General features: G+C 41.8%; 2 protein-coding genes across 3 annotated transcripts in view; one reads left to right on the top strand and one right to left on the bottom strand.

Moving 5' to 3' along the window:
• The window catches only part of SYNDIG1 (synapse differentiation inducing 1), a 174,529-nt gene that overhangs the window by 150,665 nt on the left and 5,164 nt on the right, over window positions 1-18,700 (top strand). The gene's annotated exons all lie outside the window — the stretch shown is intronic.
• Window positions 1-18,700, bottom strand: part of ACSS1 (acyl-CoA synthetase short chain family member 1) — a 413,920-nt gene that overhangs the window by 43,025 nt on the left and 352,195 nt on the right. The gene's annotated exons all lie outside the window — the stretch shown is intronic.

Raw genomic sequence — 18,700 nt, forward strand, 5'->3', positions numbered from 1 at the left:
TACGGTATTCGAAATACTCATACTCGATCGAGTACCACTCGCTGTTCGAATGGAAAAGTTCGATGCAGAACCAGCATTGATTGGCCGAATGTTATACAGTCGGCCAATCAACGCTGGTTCTTCTCCTACCTTTAGAAGTCTTCTCCGTGCAGCTTCCCCGCGGCGTCTTCCGGCTCTGAATTCACTCTGCCAGGCATCGGGCCTGGGCAGAGCCGACTGCGCATGTCCGCTTGTAGTGCTTGTAGTGCGGGCATGCGCAGTCGGCTCTGCCCAGGCCCGATGCCTGGCAGAGTGAATTCAGAGCCAGAAGACACCGCGGGATGCTGCACGGAGAAGACTTCTCGGAGGATCCAGCCGACCCTCACTCGTGGACTTGGTAAGTGTAATTTGATCGAATGTTGCCTACCCCTGAAACGAGCATTTTCCCCCCATAGACTATAATGGGATTCGATATTCGATTCGAGTAGGCAAATATTGAGGGGCTACTTGAAACGAATATCAAATATCGAACATTTTACTGTTCGCTCATCTCTAGTACTTACCTCTCTCCAGAGGGTAAAGGAGGACCCTTAAAGTGTCAGAAGGGATTGGTAAAGTGAGTAGGACTTTAATAATTTTGTACGCCATTCTCACCCATAAAAAATATAAATATGGACAGCTGGACAACCATTATAACTAACTGTCATGAGTCTCACAAAATTTAGGGTTTTCTGGCAGCATGGTGGCTCAGTGGTTAGCACTGAAGCCTTGTAGCACTGGAGTCCTGGGTTTGAAGGACAACATCTGCAAGGAGTTTGCGTGTTCTCCATGTGTTTATGTGGGTTTCTTCCCACGCTCCAAAGATGTACTAACAGGGAGGGGGGAATGTAGGCTTTTCTGAAATTTCTACAAGGCACTGAAGTAGAAGTGCTGGTTTGTAGAGAATTGGGTCACCGTTTTGTCAAGGGTCAAATTAAAAGTTTTCCACCAGTAAATGAAAGTTACAAGTGCTGTCTGGTTTCATATATAAAAAGTATCAAAAAATATCTAAAATATAGTGAAATTCTTTTTTAGAAGACCCCTCACAACTGCATTAAAAACTTTCCTACTGTGGGGTTGGCCTTCTCACATAAGACGACCGTGTAATATATTGTGAAACTAAAATATGTCACATGAAATGTGGTCTGGAAGGTGGTCTTCTCAAAGAAGTGGTCTTTTGGCGTGTGTCCTTATGGAAAGAAAAAATAATAATAGAGGGGGTTTCCTGGATAAGTATCCTAGAAAGAGGACCCAGCCTACCTATATATTACATGAAAAGTTCATAGATTTCAATGAAAACGGTGAATGTGATGAGCTTGTCTTTGAGAATCCATCTAACAAAGTGGTTGTCTACAGTGGACAACCCTTGTAACTTTCATGTACCAATCTATATACCCTTTATTACCAAGAATAGTAATAATGGATTAAAAAAAAGAAAGAGAACATAGATCTACGTGCATACAGGTGACATAATTCATAGTAATACAAAAATTCTGTTGTTCAACTGAAAAGTGTTGAAAAATGACTTCCCCAGGAGATTTCTTGTACATTTGGCCACATGGTCGTATCTTTCTAAATGAACCCAAAACACAAAAATCAGAAAGATTATTACATTCTGGTGTAAAATCCAACTATTGTTCATAGTTTATAGACTGATGTTTTACTCACTGGTCTTACAGTAAGGTTTGTGTGTGAACTAACACCACGGTCATTACCAAATCCAAGCTATTCCGTGGCCCTTCTCAAGGCTCGGCACCCTCCATGAACTACTGGATCCATTCTGTACGATTTGTAAACTGAAAACATTTGGATGACTGTAGAAAATGTGAATAAAATAATTTCTCATCTATTTTGTTGCACTGCTTCTTTGTTGCTCGTGCGTTCGTCTTTCCTGATATATGGGAACAATCTAAAATGTATCAAAAATAAATACAAAAATTTAAAAAAATCAAGAAAATCTGGCAAAATGTGTCATTACAACTCAACACAAAATACATACAAAACCCTACTAGCTGTCAAGGTTATGTTATTGTCTTACTCTGGATCAACATGGCAAGGAAATGTCAGATTTGTTTTATGATTCTACGGTAATATTGTGTATTTTGGGTCTAAGCTATAATGGTTGTGAATCATCAATCTATACAGTTAAAGCAATTTCTTATATTATCGTATATACTCGAGTATAAGCCGACCCGAATATAAGCCGAGGCCCCTAATTTTACCACAAAAAACTGGGAAAACTTATTGACTCGAGTATAAGCCGAGGGGGGAAAACGCAGCAGCTACTAGAACATTTCAAAAATTAAAATGGTCGTAGTTTTTGGGTGCAGTAGTTGCTGGGTGCTGGGGAAGGAGAGGGGGTGTTTTGGTTGTCTGTCTTCCCCTTCCCTGAGCTTGAGGACTGAGTTTTTTTCCCCCCACTTGGAATTCAGCCTGGCTGAATATAGGGGATCTGTAGTGCTCCTATTAACCCCTTCCCGACGGAACAGGAGCACTGCAGATCCCCTATATTCAGTAGACCGGGCACTGTCAGACACAGGGATACCTAATGTGTTTGTGTTTCACAGTAATGTTCTACTTGTATATGTATTCTAGGGAAAGGAGGGATTTAGAACTTTTATTTACTTTATTTTTTATTATATTTTTTTAAAGCTTCTTTTTTTCCCCACTATTTTCTGGGAGATTCTATACATTACTATTGTGGCTGGTCATAGACCCCTCCCCTCCCAATAAATAAATAAATAAATAAATAAATGTTTTTTCTTGACTCGAGTATAAGCCAAGAGGGGGGGTTCAGCACAAAAACTGTGCTGAAAAATTCGGCTTATACTCGAGTATATATGGTACATACATAGCTTGTGTGAATTAGAGGAAAGCAAAGGATTGAAGACATAACATCTCCCGCACAATACATCCTATGTGTCAGTTCACATGGTGATATTTTCATTTGCTACATTTGACTATTAATTTGAGTATTTTGCATTTTTTGTGTAATTTATATAAGTCATACATATCCGGTTCTCATAGACCTCAGTATTCTAAAAGAAGTTTTTCTGTGAGGGAGAATGAACTCAAGCTAAAAGTGACCATGCTCTTAAATATTATATTTGTATTTGTTTGACCATTGTCTGATCGGTACATAGAAATAAGCCTGATTGTTTACATACTGTTTTGCATAATCACATGCAAGGCATGCTGGTCCATGTGATGCCAAGTGAGACAACAGTAGACATAACATGGTGGCTCAGTGGTTAGTTATTACCTTGCAGTGCTGGGGCCCTGGGTTCAAATCTGTGCTAAGGCAACGTCTGTTTCTGTGAAGTTTGTGTCCTTCGGCACAAAGATTAGATTGTGAACCTCAGTGAAGACAGGGAATGTTTTTAGTGAAGAAAATCTCTGTACAGTGTAAAATAAGTTTGAGCTCCTTTAACCGTACGGCAATGGATTGGAGCCCATTGCAAGGGTGGTACCACTATCATCTGGATCCCATCCAATGGGATCTTCATATTGTCTTGAGTTACATGATCCAATTTCAGCTATAAGGGGGCCATATACTATGTGTGGACCACTAAGGGGTATTTTACTGTGTGTGGCCTCTCAAGGGGCGTTATACTTTGTGGAGGTCACTAGGAAGAAGTTTATAGGGGACCTTATACTATGTGAGGGTCACTAAGAGGGCATTATACTGTGTGAGGATATAAAGGCAACAGTATATTTAGTGGGGCCACCAAAAAGAAATTATACATGTGGGGGCACTGATACTGAAAGCATTGATACTATTTTGGAGCCCAAAGGATCTGGGTGGGATGGGTCATGGGCAGGGCTAAGGGTACTGCTTAACATAAACATGGTAGTCATCTTGTGTGTGTTCCTCCAAATTTCTCTCTCTTTATGTCCTTTAACAATCAAGATTTACACCTTATCAGTGGGGGACACCTTTGAAACTTTTGGACCTGGGCCACATAAGTGCTAAAATGGCCCTAAAATTGTTGATGATGTAAAAATGGATAATAATAATAATAATAATTAATAATGCAATAATGTGAATTAGAACTTGGTTTTGAAGATTAAAGTATTTTTTGAAACTGGGATCATAAACTAACATTGCCCCTTATCAGATTCACTAGTATTATACTGTATATTGTGATATGTTCTATTGTCTGCTTGTTGGCCAACTTGTTGGGATATAATGAACATAGAGACAGCCAATATGGGCTCATGGTTGGTTCCATGACCTTTACTATTGGATGATGAGAACTTTCCTTTTTTACAGAAATTGTATTGTTTTCGATTAAAAGGGAGTTCTAAATTTTCCATGTAGGATACCATGTCCTTCTGTTCTCTGTGATAGATTCCAGCACCAATATGGTGGGCTGAGGAGTTACATTACAGTAAGGCTGATTGAACCTAATTTTAACTGGCTCCACCGACCATCTGATTGGTATGGGGACCTCCTGACAGTCCCCTGATGGCAGATGTGGGGTGAGATGAGGATCAGGATTTTGGATTTCAACATGGCTAATTATTTATATGAAAATAAACCATCACCAGAGATGCCTGGCAGTGACTTCTCCCCCTCCCTAGATAGAATACACTGGCACTTGGTGGAACAAACTGTGCATGTGTGTTAGGGAGTTAGGAGTTATAGCCGCTGAAAGAACAACTTTCTAGTGGGTATGGCCAGTGGCGTAACTACCACCATAGCAGCAGAGGCAGCTGCCACAGGGCCCGGGACATTAGGGGCCTGGTGACAGCCGCTACCACTACCACTGCTATCATTATACTCGGGGGTCTTTTCGGAGCCCCAAGTATAATAATTGGCAGACTGAGAGAGGTAAGAAACATAAAAAAACACTGTTACTTACCTCTCCACGATCCTGCCAGGCCTCCTTCCTAGTTGTTTGAAGTCTCTGACATCACATGAACCTGGCCTGCGTCCCGGGTCATGTGACATCCGATGTCATTGAAGAAGGATGGCAGCGGAGGCCGACAGCGTAGGAGCCAGGGGACAGGTAAGAAACAGTAGTTTTTTTATGTTTTTATTCCCCCGGGTCTCCAATTATTATACTCTGAGGTCTGAAAAGACCCCAGAGTATAATAATTGTTTATGGGTGTTCACAGTGGGACATAATACTGTGTGCAGGGGCCACTATGGGGGATAATACTGTGTGCAGGGGCCACTGTTGGGGATAATACTGTGTGCAGGGGCCACTATGGGGGATAATACTGTGTGCAGGGGCCACTATGGGGGATAATACTGTGTGTAGGGGCCACTATGGGGCATAATACTGTGTGCAGGGGCCACTATGGGGGATAATACTGTGTGCAGGGACCACTATGGGGAGTAATACTGTGTGCAGGGGACACTATTGGGGATAATACTGTGTGCAGGGGCCACTATGGGGCATAATACTGTGTGCAGGGTCCACTATTGGGGATAATACTGTGTGCAGAGGCTACTATGGGGTATAATACTGTGTTCAGGGGCCACTATGGGGTAGGAATGCATAGGAGGGGGTCAGTCGAGGTCTTCGGTGTCGGTCGGGGGGGGGGGGGGGGCATGTCAAAATTTTGCCGGGGGGCCCCGCCATTCCTAGTTCCGCCACTGGGTATGGCCATCTCAAGGCCATGACATTCACATGACATAACGTCCATGAAAAATGGCCATGTCGATCCATTGAAGCTCGTTGAAGGGGTTTATTCACATAACCGAGTGACAACCGTTTTTTATGAAACAAAAAACAAAACGTCAATTTTTTTGGTGGTCATAAGCTGTCTGTCTAAAAAAAACAGACATGTGAATACACCCATAGACATTCATAGTTTTAAAAATGGCTGCGTGTCGGCCATTCCAAAAAACAGCCTGGTTGCTTTTCACAGTTGTGTGAATAAGACTTAATAGAATGATGGTTTGGTTAAGTGATTTGGTCAGTTCGGTTGTCTGTTTTCTACTATGACATCAGAAATTAAATGTAGCTTATAATCCAATTTTTTTTTTAGAACCACCATCAAAAGTTTTTAAATAAAAAAAACAAACAAACTGAAGCCAGGTATGACCGTCTTGTTAAAGGGCAGCAGATGAATTTTATAATCCAGACATGCACATTGTGATATTTACGGCATTGTAGGCGTCTGGGCGCTACTGATAAAAAAATATATATATTACACGGCTATTCATTATATGACTACATGATCCAGTATCTGCTCTTTTATAGCCTGTGCTGAGCTTATTTCTGGAGATTGAAACAAAGCTGTTCAGGGTCGGTATCTCAGGATGTCTAATAAAAATCTTATGTCTTATCTGTTTTTGCTTTTATATACATCTGCCCCAGGTAATCGGCCGCTGTGTATTGTGTCCTAATGTAGGAGAAGAAACTTATTACTTCTGTTTTAATGCAGATCACTGGCAATAGTTCCCAAAACCCACTGCGGCCAATTTATCATGATCCCCAGGACATAAAGGGTTACATTTTTCGTTGCACGTTGCAAAAATTGTGACTTATACCGTTTAGTGCCACACGTTTCATAAGTGGGCACGACAGATGGGCTGGGGTAAGGCAGGCTGAAATGAGTTACCAAAATTATTAAGATGCCGGAGCCTCGTAATAATTCTGGTGAATTTTGTATTAAAGGGGCTCTATCAGCAAAATCATGCTGATAGAGCCCCACATACGCATGAATAGCCTTTAAAAAGGCTATTCAGGCACCGCTAAAGTTATATTAAACTACCCCCCAGTTTTAAAATAATTCCCTAAAAAAGAATGTGATCTACTTACACATCGTGCACGATGGGCGGGCATTCAGGGTGTGTCTTCTTCTTCATCCATGCCTCCTCTTCCTCCGATGTCCTCGGGTCCAGTCCTCCTCCGGCGCTCGCGAACTGACATTACTAAAAAAAAAATGGCCTGGGCACATGCGCAGTAGCATGCAGCTTCTACTATGGCTACTGCGCATGCGCCCAGGCCATTTTTTTTTTTATCAATGTCAGTTCGCGAGCGCCAGAGGAGGACGGGACCGGAGGACATCGGAGGAAGAAGAGGCGTGGATGAAGAAGACGGCGCACCCTGAATGCCCGCCCAGCGTGCACGATGCGATAGTAGATCACATTCTTTTTTAGGGTTTTATTTTAAAACTGGGGGGTAGTTTAATATAACTTTAGTGGTGCCTGAATGACCTTTTTAAAGGCTATTCACGCATATGTGGGGCTCTAACAGCATGATTTTGCTGATAGAGCCCCTTTAAGTCATTCACAGAAAGCTGATCTTAATAAATGGACTTGTTTGTTAACAAAAAAAAATTTTGTGACGGTCAAACATTTTATCATTGATATATAGTCTAAATGCTAGAAACATGGATCCAGTAAGAATTTCTTTGCATAGTAAGGGGAAGGGGGGGAGAAGGAAGAGTTTCCTTATTATGGTTGGCTTTCAGTGTGTATGAACAATAGGAGTGACCAGATGACAAAACATTTAGCCCCATGAGAGCTGCTAAGGACTGAAACTGAAAACATGAAATTTTTTAAAACCAAAACACCTATAATACCTGAGTGTACAAGACCAAAACCTGAGTGTACAAGACCAAAACCTGAGTGTACAAGACCAAAACCTGAGTGTACAAGACCAAAACCTGAGTGTACAACCCAAAAACAAAGATTTTCTTCCAATTCAACCCCATCTTCTCTTATGTGGTTTGTGCCATTTAGTTTTTGTAGCATATGGAGAGTAAAAAGTGCATCTTCACAAAAAGTATTTTTTAGGCCTTTTTAGATTTTTTTTGACAGATCTTCTAAAAAAAAGGAGGCTTATGATTGGAAACTGAGGCCCGTTTCACATCTGCGTTCAGTATTCTGTTCGGGGAGGCCATTTGGAGACCCCCTGAATGAAATACAAAACGCATTGAGCAGTGAAAGCACATGGACCCCATAGACTATAATGGGGTCCGTTTGTTTTCCATGCGGTGTCCGCAAGAGTCATGTGAAGAGGAAAGTAGTTCATGAAGTACTTTTCTCTCCGCATGTTCCTCGCGGACACTGCATGGAGAACACATAGAGCCTGTTATAGTCTATGGGGTCCGTGTGCTTTCATAAGCTCACTGCTTGTCAATGCGTTCGATATTCCGTTCGCAGAGGGGTGTCCCCCTAGTGGACTCCCTGAATGGAATACCAAGCACAGATGTGGACCAGGCCTGTGTGGTTACTTTTAGAGGTCCAGAATAGGAAGATTTTGGCAATATTATTGCAATTAATTTTCTTATGCAGCTCCGTCAATGTTCCCTAGCACAATATTGGGGTAACACGTTATAGCAAGTACCAATGACAGTGTGGTACAGACAAAAACCGTGTTTAGGGGATACATTAGATAGGTGGACATCATATTAGGAATAGTGAGTAGATACAAGAAGTCAGGGGAAGCAGTCAGCAGTTCCAGACATGTCCGGTGGATGAATTGTCGGAGAATTGATTGAGTTAGATAATTCTGTAGCCAAAGGCATAGTTGGGTGGCCAACTGGGTCATGTGTCCTGGGTGCTGATGAGTACAAGGGGTGCCAAAATGAAGTATTAACTTGGCCAGGACATTTAGATACACAGCTAGGGTAGAAGATCAATCTTATCCCTTTGGTAGAAGAAAGCCTCGCTACATTGGATGGCCACAATCTATGGAAGAGTTACCTTCTCCATCAGTGCTTAAAGTTTGACATTTACCTCAAAGAAAACATTTTGTTTTTGCAAACCAGGAGTCGAAATGACCTCATTGTCACCGGTGGCTTTTGTGTAACAGAATGTGATTATATTACTGGAGAAGTAATAGGAAATGTTCTCGGTGCTATAATGCTAATGGAATATTTTATGCAGTCTTTTAAGTGCCTCAGTCACCTCTACACTACATGATTTCGTCCTATGTGACAGGAAGGATTATTTATTTATAATGCATTTTAGCGAGGGATCGGCATTAGTAGGGATCTTCTAATGGTATTGCTATCCTGATTAAAGCATATTAAGCTATTCCCAATAATTGATATGCAAGACGTCTTCTGTTTTGTTATCTCGGCTTTACCTTGACACTTGGCCTCAATTCTCAGATGGCAAAAATATCTCTTAAACAAATCCTTACTTCTGGGCAGAATACTGGATTTTCGTAGCTTTAGCCAAGTTATTGATTTACTGTAAACTGAAAAACAAGGGAATAAAATCATTTTATATCGGTACGGAATAGACATTCTCTTTTGATGTCTCGGACTTGCATGCAACATTGGGTTCTATAAAGACTTTGATGATTTCGACTAAACACTGTTATGGATTTTAAGGTTATATTTTTTTTTATTGTAAAGTTATTTGATAGATATAGAGATATAGATATTTATATTGTCAGTATATTTTATGTGCCGGGTAAATTCCACTATTTAGTTGTGTGTCTTAAATTCTGTAGTTCACACGGCCTTCATAGTTGGTTCTTGACAATGCGATCCATAAAAAACAGACAGCCATGACCTATACTTTACTAACTTTATCAATGGAAGTCCATGGGAGATGGGAGAATGTACACAACATCCTGTTAATATGATTATAGGTATCAGTAAGTGAGACAGAGCCGCAGTGTAATCGCCATCGGTTGTCAGTACTGAAATATATCAAAAAATTCTGAAGAGTCTTCAGTAGTTGATACCTTTTTTAATGGCTAACTAAAAATGATGACATATTGTGAGCTTTCGGGACTTCAAAGGTCCCTTCATCAGGCTGGTATAACCCCATACCAATATCTGTTGAAGAAACCATATTGAATTGAGGCAGTGGGACTTTCAATGTCTACACTCTTTTTTTTAAAGCCAACCTGCTACCTCTGCATCCTCGGGAAATTTTTGGAATCTTAGTTATGATGTAATATTTATTTTAGGACTCACAAAATCTTAAATAACAAAGAACCCCCCAACTCTAATGCCATATATCATTAAGAGTATTGGTGTCCTGTTGTGTGACAAAGGATCCTTTGGATTCCCTCAGGGGCCAGGGCGAAATAAATTTACTGTACGTTCCTACTGGCACATTATTAACCCCTTCCCGACATGCGCCATAATAGTACGGCGCGTGTCGGGTCTGTAACTATGGCGACCGCCCGGGAGCCGGGCGGCCGTCATAGCCGCCGGGTGTCTACTGCTTTAAGCAGTAGACAACCGGCTCTAATGCCTCCGATCGGTCCCCGGACCGATCGGAGGCATTAACCCCTCCGGCGCTGCTGTCAAAGGCGCCGGAGGCGCCATTTTCCCGGCGGCGCATGGGCGCCGCCATTTTGGCAAGGATCGCCGGCTCCTGGAGCATGCTCCAGGGCTGACGTCATGTTGCCATGACAGCCAGGAGCCTTGTTAAAGGCTCCCAGCCGGTCTGCAAATTCTCTCTTTAGTGATCAGACCCCCTGGGGTTCAACACCCCTAGGGGGTCTAATAAATGCAAAAAAAAAAAAAAAAAAAAAAAGTTAAAAAAAATATAAAAAAATATAAAACGTATTAAAAGTTCAAATCACCCCCCTTTCCCTAGAACACATATAAAAGTAGTTAAAAACTGTGAAACATATACATGTTAGGTATCCCCGCTCTACAAATCTATAAAAATATTTTTCCTGTTCGGTAAACGCCGTAGCAGGAAAAATAGTCAAAAGTGCCAAACCGCCGTTTTTTCACTGTTTTGATTCTGATAAAAATTTGAATAAAAAGTGATCAAAGCAATAACATTTCCCGAAAATGGTAGAACTAAAAAGTACACCCGGCCCCGCAAAAAAAGACGCCCTATGCATCCCCGTACACCTATGTATAAAAAAGTTACGGCCGTCGGAATATGGCGACTTTTAGAAAAAAAATTTTTTAACACCGTTTTGGAATTTTTTTTAGGGGTCAAAATGTAAATAAAACCATATAAATTTGGTATCCCTGGAACCGTACCGAAACACAGAATATAGGGGACATGTCATTTTGGCTGCACAGTGAACGCCGTAAAACCAAAGCCCGTAAGAAAGTCGCAGAAATGCATTTTTTCTTCAAATCCACCCCATTCTGAATTTTTTTTCCTGCTTCCCAGTACATTATATAGAATAATTAATGGTAGCATCATCCAGAAAAATTTGTCCCGCAAAAATTAAGACCTCATATGACTCTGGGAGCGGAGAAATAAAAAAGTTATGGGGTTTAGAAGGAGGGGAGTCAAAAACGAAAAACGAAAATCAAAAAATGCCATCGGCGGGAAGGGGTTAAAAGGGTTTTCCAGACGATGTTAATTGATGGCCTATACTTAGGGTCCAATACTCGGGACCCCTATGAATCAGCTGTTTGAAGCAACATCTTTAATCCCTCTGCTCCTCTTCCACTTCAAAGGCCAATTGACCTGACGTTTGGTGGGGGTCTCTGGTGTCGAAGCCATGCCATTCTTCAAGTCATGACCTATCCTTTGGATGGGTCATCAATAACTAAGCTTAAAAAGCCTCTTTAGCTCTTCATAGAGGTGGGTGGCCTTCCATCTTCTACAAGCATCATGGTATTTAAGGTTTTGCTCTTCGATTTGCATTGTGGACAATGTAGTGTTGGCAGGTGATTCTGTAAAGTCTCACTATAAGGCCCGGTTCACATCTGTGATTGGCATTCCATTTAAGAAGTCCACTTGGGGACCCCCCCAACAGAATACTGAATGCATTGAAAAGCGGTGAGCAATGAAAGCACATGGACCCCATAGACTATAATAGGGTCCACGTGTCTTCTGCGCAGTGTCCACACGAATCATGCAGAGCGGAAAGAAGTTTTTGCAAAACTTATCTCTCGCATGACTCGTGCGGACATCGTGCGGAAAACTCATGGACCCCATTATAATCTATGGGGTCCATGTGCTTTCATTGCTCACTGCTTTTTAATGCATTCGGTATTCCGTTTGGGGGAGTCCTCAAGCGGACTCCCTGAAAGGAATACCGAATGCAGATGTGAACTAGGCCTAAGATCTCAGATAAACTGCTATGGAGCAGAACTGAGAATTGAGCTGATATGATATTAGACAATTTCAGACCAAGATGAGCAAAGTAAATTTTATTGGGGAAGTTGGGGTTTAGTCTAGCGGGAAATTAACCACAGTATATCTTCTTGTAGCCAAGCCGATCCCACCTACTCGTTCCCTTCGTTGCTTGTCTCTCTCCATATCTTCATAATATCTAGTGCCCAGACCAAAATACATATCCTAGAAATAGTGTATTAATCTATTAAATGCTATAATTTTATATATTTCTCAGATTTTAATCTGCAGATCAGTAAGGTTGTCAGAGGGAAACACAATCATGTTTTATTTATGGAAAAATTCTAACAGATAGAAATTGATGTCTTTGGACAGAAGAAAGATGAAAAGGAATGAAAATACTGTAAAATGAAGTGTAATGTAATATCATGTTACAGCTTGTTAAGAAGTGGCATGGTAATGGAAAATATCCACATGTGACAGAAAAGGAATTACTCTAAGTAATGTATAAAAGATGAGAGATAGGGCCATTACTGAGTGCACCGAAATATCTACTGCAAGTCTATAATCCAGACCTGTAGGGCTTGTTTGGGATGTGTATTGTATATAGTTTTATTGGTATTATCATCATTATATTAATTTTTTCTATAGCTAAAAACAGTCTTGTTTTAGACTTTTCTGAGACTACAGTATAACTTGAGGGGGTGCAGAGGGAGCAGTCGCACAGGGGGCCCAGGAGCCTTAGGGGCCCATAAGCACTGGCATCAGTATTGAGTTGCAGCGTCCATATGGCCCATAAACCAAGGAGACCCCCAGATTACCCTAACCACACTAAGGTGGATTAAACTCCTTAGGACCCGTAACCATCACTATCAAGAATTCGCTGTAGGGATGAGGTAGGGGGCCCCAAACAACAGATTGCACCGGGGCCCGGAAGACTTTAATTACACCACTGTATAAAAGTATCAACTGCATTAAAGGGGTTCCAGGATTTACATATTGATCTCTGGTGGTCCTGGGTGACAAACCCCCTCCTGTAGGATAGGTCATCAATATGTAAGTCCCAGAAAACCTCCTTACCTAGGACAACCATTTTCTTGCGCATCAAAAATTATTCCAGCAAAATACAGCTTATTCCTTGTTTAATTGTCTATTATAATTTATGTATTCAATTCATTTTTAAGATACCTGCCTGTTTACATTTATTGGGACCCTCCATTTTTTCCGTCAGAGTATGTACTCCGCTTCCCGTTTCCCTCCAGATGTGGCATTAAAGGGAGTCTGTCAGTAGGAAAATCGGTATCAAACTAATGACCGTACCTTGTGTTGTGGCTTACACTTTCCAAAGATGTCTTTCTTATTTGGCATGGCAGCTCCATTTGCACGAAAAATCAGCATTTTAATCTCATGCAAATTAGGTGTAAAATTGGAAATTGTCACTAAATCAATGGGAGGTGGAGCTGAGTGGCAGTCAGCGGTAAATATCTACAGCAGAGAGCAATGCACTGGCGGAGGAATTGCCCCTAATGCCATTTTCAACATTTTTGTATAAGAATAAAACTTTATTTTTAATGAAAATGGAGCTGTGATGCAGACAAATAAATGTATCTTTGGAAAGTGTAGCAGCCACCCTACAAGGTACTGGCATTAGCTTAATACTGATTTTCCTGCTGATAGACTCCCTTTAACTGGTTGGGAATATCAGTTCAGTCAATAATTGGCTGCAGTGGTGATTGACTGATTGATTGATTCTCAGTCATTTCCTGCCATGTCAGGATGGGAGCAGAGAGTGGAGCGTATAGGACCCGGACTTGGTTTGGATAGGGTATCAGCTGAGGTTTGTGTAAGTCCTTTTATTTTTGTATGACATTTGCAGCACTCGCCCCATATTATGCTTATATATTATTACATATAATAAAATATTTTATGTATTGTGTGAACATGCAGATGATATTGCATAGAATTGTATTCATGACAAATTGGAGCCTGTAACCAAACTGGAGCTAAGTTAAGGGTGGACACATCTGTACGTCCAGGTTGCATGACATATCATGATCCCTGTCCATCTAAGACCTGTTTCCTGAACTATTTCCACACAACCAGAATCTATAGAAGTAGATAAACGTAGACCCATCTGGTTCTATGGATTATCTATATCATATCTGCCTAATATGGACGTGCTGTAAGGATTTATATTGCAGGTTGACATCTAATGATTCATTATTTTGACACACCAAGTAATGTCTCTACATAAACTCTCAGAATCCTCAGTGAGCTCGCTCTTATAAATTATTAAGGACATCTACATTACTGTTTATGTATTCTGTTGCCCTAGTGATGGGGAAGAAAAGACTATCTAGCGTGATTCCATATTGCTTGATATTAAATTATTAAAGCCATTTAATAAATGATAAAGTATATAAATGTACTTACGAAACACCAGTAGATAAGAAAGTATTCAATGTACTGAATATTAAACTCAAAAAGGAAGAAAGCTTTCAATAGTAATCCAAGGACAGGCAGTATTACTGCTTACTTAGTTTCAGATGTTCCTTACAGCCTGAGTTCTAGATATCCTCATTGCTACATGTGATGTCAACCCTAGTGTTGCTTGATGTTTTGCAGCTTCTTCCAATGGGCATCTCCTAGCTGCAGTCTTATGGAAGTGAATGATAAATGTCATTGGTAAAATGTATACGAAGTGTGGTGGGTGAACCTTACACTGTCTATATACAGAGTGTATTGTGTTGTGCTCAGTGTATTTTCCAGATCAGATGTTTCACCATATATTTTGGTAATTTCCAGGTGACTTTCTGTGCATTTGCATCTTTGCACCCTTAAAGGGATTTTCCGGGCAAAAAAAAATGTTTGTTTGTTTTAAATAGTCTGTTAGAGCTATTAATGGGTTAATAAATGCACCTATATACCTTTAGCCGTGTTTTGAGTGACTTCCGGGTGTCTCTGGGAGCTTCTGGTATCTACTGCATTTGTTTACCTGGTTCAGCTTGCTGCTATGTAACTCCTCACTAACCCCTCTCATCTCACTCCCTGCTGCTCCCTCACTCCCCCTCCTTCCTCTCTCCATCCTCTCTCTCTCTCTCCATTCTCACTCCCTCCCATACACCCCTTTCCTGTCTCCCTAGCTTACCTGCCCTTCCTTACCTACTCAGCCCAACCCCTGACCCCATTATACAGTATACTTACCTACTAGAGATGAGCGAGTAGTGAAATATTCGAGATTCGAGATTCGTTTCGAGTAGAGCCTCAATATTCGACTACTCGATCGAATATTGAATCCCATTATAGTCTATGGGGAAAAATGCTCATTTCAGGGGAAACCACTATTCGACGAAAGGAGAGTCACCAAGTCCACGAGTAGCAGGAGGAGAGTGTTTAGGAGGAGCACTGTGCAGTTAAAGCACATGGACCCCATTATAGTCTATAGGGTCCGTGCGCTTTAACTGCGCAGCGCTTGCAGTTGCGCTGATATTACGTTCGGGGCGTCCTCCTGCGGACTCCTTCTGGGAGGCAAGCGCTAATGTGAACTGGCCCTCTCTCGTCCTGCAGAACCAGTATTGATAGGCCAAATGTTATACAGTGTATAGCATTCGGCAAATCAACGCTGGTTCTGCAGCAGACTAGTCCTGGCTAGTTGGGAGAGCTGGCAGCTTGTATTTATGCGGGAGCTGACTTTCTCATAGGAATGAATTGACCAGCGTTGATTGGCCGAATGCTATACAGTGTACAGCATTCGGCCAATCAACGCTGGTTCTGCCGGAGGCTCATCTGTGACGAGGCGGAGTCTAAGATCGGACCACAATGAAGACTGCTGTGGTCCGATCTTAGACTCTGCCTCCTCACAGCCGAGCCTCTGGCAGAACCAGCATTGATTGGCCGAATGCTGTACACTGGCCAATCAATGCTGCTCAATGCATTCCTATGAGAAAAGTCAACTCCCGCATAAACGCAAGCTGCCAGCTCTCCCGACTAGCAAAGAAGAGCCTGCTGCAGAACCAGCGTTTATTTCCCGAATGCTATACAGTGTATAGCATTCGGCAAATCAATGCTGGTTCTGAATCAAATCTTTACTGCGAATAGCGATAGTATTCGAAAGAGTTTGAGTATTTCAAATACCGTAGTATTTGTTCAAATACCTACTCAATCGAATACTACTCGCTCATCTCTATTACCTACATGTGAGATGGCGCGCGCTCTTCTCCATCACTGCTCTGTTCTCTGCAGTAAGGTTACACCGCAGCTTCCGCATGCGCAGTAGAGGGGGATTATTGGCAGCAGTGCGCAAAGCAGCGCTTAGAGAGGAGCGCGCACCTGCAGAATCAGTAAAGAAGGAGAAGCCATCCCCCAGGAAGAGGTGTGGAGGGTAAGTATAATGGGGTGGATGGGGGAGGAGTTGTAGTGATGATCCATTTCTGGAAATGGGGAAACGGATCGGCACGGTTCGGGACATGACCACCCCATGGACATGGTTAACCATTCATTTTTGATTAATTAGGCTATTTAGAAAGTAGGAGGGGGGGAGAGGGTTTAGATTAGTGTAGGGATTTCCATCTATCCCGGACAACCCCTTTAACTTTCTTTGCATTTTGGTCTACAGAAGCTTTGATAGTACGTTGTTTTAAAGTCACCCCTGGTTTGTAAATCATTGTATGAACATCAAACCCATTGTAGTACTCAAACCTGCTTATAGAATTTAACATTAAAGCTATACAGGTTATGTGCCAAAATGTATACAATACCTACAGTTATCTAATTTCTAAAAAAAAATGATGTATTGTGTGGAATATTAAAATATCTAGAACATCTCAGTTATCCTATTATCCGATGGTCATGCACCGTGTTTCAGAGTATTCCTATCACAATCCAACAAATTCGGTAATTGAAGTGGCCACTTCACTCTGTGCATAGCAAAATCTTATAGTTATTATTGAGCCAGACCTGACCGCTCATGAGCTTAGTCTGGAGATTTCTTATAGATATAGTTGTATAGCCCTACTATATGGAATTTCTAAAATGTAACCCTTTAACCATTTGAACTTGTAACTGGTGCATATATTAATATCTGGTATAACGGGAATTTAACATTGACTTGTCTGGTCAAAGGGGTCAAATCCTGACAATGTGTAGTAAATACAAATTAAGCTAAATGTTTTTAGTTGCTTAGAGTCACATGGTATTATTAAAATTTGGTTTGCAGTCTAACACAGGGGTAGGAACATCTGGCACTTCAACTCTCAACATGGCTACTTTCTCTGCTCTTCTTGGAGCTACCTATAGAAGTGAATGGGGTATGCTGGGAGTTATAATTCCACAGTATCTGGAGTACCAAAGCCGGCTGATCCCTGGTCTAAAAGATAGTTTCTGACTTTACTAGGGGGTGTTTTAAATCCTAGTCCTGGTCCTGCAATGAAAAGTGCATCAATGGATTAAGGTAATTTCTATTAGTCAAAAAGCAACAAGCACCAGGGGCATTACTTGAAGGGGTGCAGAGGGTGCAGTCACACCAGGGCTCAGGAGCCTTAGGGGGCCCATAAGCATTGGCATCAGTATTGAGATTGCAGCTTCCATCTGGTCCATAAGCCAAGGAGACCCACAGATGACCCTAACCACATTAACGTGGATTAAACTCCTTAGCTCCTGTAACCATCACTATCAAGAATTCGCTGTAGGGATGAGGTAGGGGGCCCCAGACAAAAGATTTCACCAGGGCCCACAAGACTTTATTTACGCCACTGACCAGCACATTATATACACATGCACATATACTGGATCCTTGCTTTTAACTTGTTGTTCATAGGCTTTTTGAGGTTTATTCGACCCCCCATTATCAGCTCCAAGTTCCCCCTGAAATCAGTCTCCATTTACTTCAATGGGAAGCATTTTTTCCTCCTAGCTGATTTTTCCCGCTTGCAGAAAAAAAAAAAGCACCATATTTGATTCTGCCTGAGTATTCCCATTGAAATGAATGTGAGGTGGGACTTCTGGGACTTACATTTTGATGATCTATCCTACAAGTGGGAACTTGTCACCCAGGACCACCACAGATCAATATGTAAATCCTGGAACCCCTTTAATGCAGTCGATACTTTTATACAGTGACATAACTGAAGTCTTGTGGGCCCCGGTACAATCTTTTGTCCAGGCCCCCCTACCTCATCCCTACAGTGAATTCTTGATAGTGATGGCCGCAGGAGCTAAGGAGTTTAATCCACCTTAGTGTGGTTAGGGTAATCTGTGGGTCGCCTTGGCTTATGGGCCAGATGGAAGCTGCAATCTCAATACTGATGCCAGTGCTTATGGGCCTCCTAAGGCTCCTAGTCCCTGGTTCACCCTCTGCAACCCCTTAAGTTACACCCCTATGTATGGGCTTCTTTTGTGGTAGGTAAAATGATGTATAAATTGGTGGTCACTAGAGATGAGCGAACAGTAAAATGTTTGAGATTCGATATTCGTTTCGAGTAGCCCATCTATATTTGACTACTCGAATCGAATATCGAACCCTATTATAGTCTATGGGGGGAAAATGCTCGTTTCAGGGGTAGGCAACGTTCGATCAAATTATACTTACCAAGTCCACGAGTGAGGGTCGGGCTGGATCCTCCGAGAATTCTTCTCCGTGCAGCTTCCCCGCGGCGTCTTCCGGCTCTTCATTCACTCTGCCAGGCATCGGGCCTGGGCAGAGTT

Source organism: Leptodactylus fuscus, chromosome 3, assembly GCF_031893055.1.
Source record: "Leptodactylus fuscus isolate aLepFus1 chromosome 3, aLepFus1.hap2, whole genome shotgun sequence".
In the NCBI taxonomy this organism is placed as follows: domain Eukaryota; kingdom Metazoa; phylum Chordata; class Amphibia; order Anura; family Leptodactylidae; genus Leptodactylus; species Leptodactylus fuscus.